A 4,326-nucleotide genomic window follows, 5' to 3' on the forward strand; every position below is an offset into this window, starting at 1 on the left:
GAAGAATGGTCAACTTAGAAATGATGATTGAATCTATAGGAACTGATGAGATCACTAAGTAATACTGTATAGGAGAAAAAGAGGAAATACAACAGAATCCTTCAGTTTCTCAAAAGTAAAATAAGCAGATGGAAGAAATGATCTTTAAAAGTTCCTTACAAGTGTAATATTCTGTAATTAGGAAATAAGTTAAACCCTATCTCTAAGAAGTATCTATCCAATTCTTTCAACAAATGTTCATTAAGTGCTGACTATGTGCAAGGAACTTTGGCAAATTCCCTCAGAATTTACTGCCTGGTAGAGAAGATGAGACTTTTATAACCAATAACTATAATACAAGGTCAAATGAAGTCAACAAGCTTTTAGGTACTTAAGTATCTACTAGATGCTAGATACAATGCTAAATTCTAGGGATACAAAGAAAGGCAACCATAGTTCATACCCTCAAAGATTTTACAATGAAACTTGGGTTGGATTTAGAGGGAGGGGAAGAAGGGGAATCAAAAGACAAAAATGTAAACAACTATATACTGTATGTATGTGACTAGAATTAAAAGAAATTAGGATGAGGTTTTTTTTAGAGGGTGAGATATTTATCTGAAATATGAAGAAAGTCAAAGAAGCTAGGAGGTGGAAGTGATAAGAAAGAAAATCCCAGGCATGATAGACAGCCAGTAGCAATGCACAGAGATAGAGTGCGGAAGTTCAATGAGAGATATGTACTCAGAAGTACAAGATGGTAATTAATTATAAGAAAGGCAGATACCCTATGCATTAAGATCATAATAAAACAGTTCAGATCAAAGGCATCCTCAGGAAAAACCCTCCCTCACATAATGCTCTATTTCCCAGATTGATTTTTTTTGTGGTAAATTAGGCCATCATTTGTCTCAGGTTTTTGCCTAGCCCTTAATAACTGAATAGATATTGCTTCAGAGAAACTAAGAACTGGGAAACATCCTTACAAAGGCCAAGATGATCCACTGCTTCCCAAGCCATAACTAGTCATCTTGACTTTTGTCTTGCTATTGGACTTCAATGGCTCTGGATCAGAGTGAGGCTAACAACTTCTGGCAATTTGCCTCACTTAAAATTCAATTCATGAACAATTTAGAATTTCACCCAATACATTGGTACTCTTAAAAAAATGAAGGATGAGCAATAACTACACCACCACTCACCTGGGGAAAACAGTGATAAAACAAGACATTAAACTCTACCAACTCTGTTTACCTTGGCAACCTCTGCAAACTGAGAGAATGCTTAAAACAAATGAAATTTTTTAGAGTATGTACAGTGACATCAGTCAACACACTAAGTTTGCCCCTTGTTCAAGTAAGTTCCATCTTGTTCCCTGAGTAAGATGGAGGTGGAGTGATTTTTTTCATTCTGGAAGCTTGAATCATTGTAACATTTAGAATTAAGGTGTCACTACCACTACACTCCCAATCTAGTATTTTTTCCCACTCCAATTCAATAAGCAGTTATTAAACATACTAGGCCCTGAGAGTTTACGGATTAAAAAAACCAAAACCAAAAACATTCCCCTGGCCCCTTACATTCTATTGGAAGAAAAAAACCCAATATATACATAAAGAATTAAATATAAAATTTAGGGATAGGAACTAGACTTATGATTTTATTGGTATAGGTAAATCCCAAGTAAGGAAACTTCCCTTATCAATACAACTAGAGAATTACTCCTCTTAGAGGATGACATAGGTATAGTAGGAAGAGCAGGAGCAGCATTGGTAATAGCAGCAATAGCAGTGGCAGTAATAGTAGTAATAGCTGCAGTAGCAGCAGGGGTAGTAGCAGCAACAGTAGTGGCAGTAGTAGTAGTAATAGCTGCTGCAGCAGCAGCAAGGGTAGTAGCAACAATAGTGGCAGTAGTAGTAGTAATAGCTGCTGCAGCAGCAGCAAGGGTAGTAGCAACAGTAGTGGCAGTAGTAGTAGTAATAGCTGCTGCAGCAGCAGCAGGGGTAGTAGTAGCAGCAGCAAGGGTAGTAGCAGCAGCAGCAAGGGTAGTAGTAGCAGCAGCAGGGGTAGTAGCAACAGCAGCAGGGGTAGTAGCAGCAATAGCAGTAGCAATAGTTGTAGTAGCAGCAGCAGCAAGGATAGTAGCAGCAACAGCAGTAGCAATAGTTGTAGTAGTAGCAGCAGTAGCAGTAGCATGATCCAGCTCTGAAATACATTGACTGTGTATAAGTCATTTAACTTCTTTATATCTCTGGGTAATTTTCAAATCTATAATTTGTGAATAAAAAAAGAAAAAGAAAAAAAGAAAAAATGTCTGTCTGTCTTGGCAGGAAAAGTAACTCAGTGGGAAGCACATCACTATCCAAATGAAATCATAGGAATGATCCAAAAAGTACAAACACATAGCAAAATGGGGGTTCCAGGAGACACAATGAAAACTTAGTGGGATTGGGACAGGAGAGAAATAGGGCTACGTCTAGGGCCTATAAGAGAACAGGAAATAGTGGCTTGGGGAAGGAGCTTTCAGCCTGGCATTCTATGATTCAAAACCACTAAGATTCCTAAGAAGCCATGAAAGATTATTATTCCTTTTACAGTAGCAATGGTTTTAAGGATTTGATTCCAATCCCTGACCAATAGGTGGGAATCAGTGGGAGTTTACGATCTCTGAAAGGTATAGCATTTAGTAACAAGGATATAGGTCTTTCCTAAGGCAATCAGTAGACTCCTAGAGTCATTTTTATAAAAGAGATATGTTTGAAGTACTTACCCTCCAATCTTCATCCACCCTGGTTCTGCCCCAGATATCACTCCCATGTTGAGTTTTAGGGGACTCCAAGTAGAATTCTTCATATTGGCCTAAAGAAAACTAGTTTTAATTTCTGGTTCATTTTCCAAACTTTTCACAGATTCAGGTCAGATGAAAATAATAAATGGGCAATGAAACAAACTGCCTATTAACATTCACCTAAGAACTTGTGAACTAAAAGAAACTAGACAAGGGCTAAATTAAATAAGGCTATAAAACTTAGACAAATCCTAATAAACTTTTTCTCTTTTTTCTTTTAAATTTACTTTTTAACAATCGCTTGTATATTTTTCTCTAGACAGACATTGTAATATTCTTTAACTTTATGGCATGGAAATCAAGAGAAAAAAAGTGTACTTGGTTAGGAGAAGTGGCAGTGATAAATATGGGTAGGACTAGGGATCAAAATCTAGGAAGAGTCCCCAAATTGCAGTTGGTGTTTGTAAAACTTGGCCCAGACACTAAATTTAAGAAAACAGATGTGGGCTGACTTTTCTCTTTATGCTTTCCTCAGCCCCACCATAAGCCAACAGAACAGACATCAACCAATTAGTCAATAGTATTTTAGCACTGAGTACTATGTTACTTCATAAACCCATTGTGAATAGAGAACATTATCAGAGGCATCTAAGCCTCAGGCCTCAAATCAATTGATTAAAACTCTCAGAAATGGAAAAGTCTGGCTAGATTTCTTCTTTTCGTTTTTCTAAGAAGTGTAATCTGGATCATTCTTGAAACTTTATCCTTAATAACAAAAGGGATGCACAATATTCAGAGGACACAGGAGATAGAATGTCATCCTGCCCAATATCACATAATTGGGGGGAAGAGGTGGTTGACTATGTGCTTTACAATCATCCCAACTCTAGAAAAAATTAGAGAACAGACATATTGAGATTGGCTAGGACAATCTTTCTATGCCCTTTCCCAGCCTCAAACCTATCTTTATACCTCTACTAAGTCCTTTTTTTTTTCCCCCATTCTACCTCCTATGAAAAACTAAAGTATCTGGTCAAATTATTTATACTATATCACAATTAGTCATTCCAAAGGAAAAATTAAGAAGTGAATATTTGTGCAGCCAGTAAAATAAATCCCTGTTGTTTGTCCTTCATTCTTGAAGAGGACCATGACATCAGGCCATGACATGCAAGTGAATTGAATTTAAGTGAAAGTGAAATGTGCAAAGTCACCAGCCTCACTTTCTCTTCTGGAGCCAGATACAAATCAGGATGACTGGAGATGGTCCAGTGGGAGACCTTGGATAAGCTAAGGTCTTGAACAGGTCTGAGTTTGACTGAAGTAACAAGTAACGAGGGCTCAGTAAAAAGAGATGAGGCAAAGAATGACCTCTTTTACCTAGTCTCACACAGACACACAGACACACACACACACACACACACACACACACACACACACACACAATATGGGAGGGGAAGACTATTAGGGTTTCTTGGAAAATTTCAATTTAAATTCATTCTGAATCAATCATTCCAATAAATGACTAAATGGACTTGGTCTGAGACCTATTTTTGACC

The sequence above is a fragment of the Sminthopsis crassicaudata genome, chromosome 4, assembly GCF_048593235.1.
Source record: "Sminthopsis crassicaudata isolate SCR6 chromosome 4, ASM4859323v1, whole genome shotgun sequence".
Taxonomy (NCBI): Eukaryota; Metazoa; Chordata; class Mammalia; order Dasyuromorphia; family Dasyuridae; genus Sminthopsis; species Sminthopsis crassicaudata.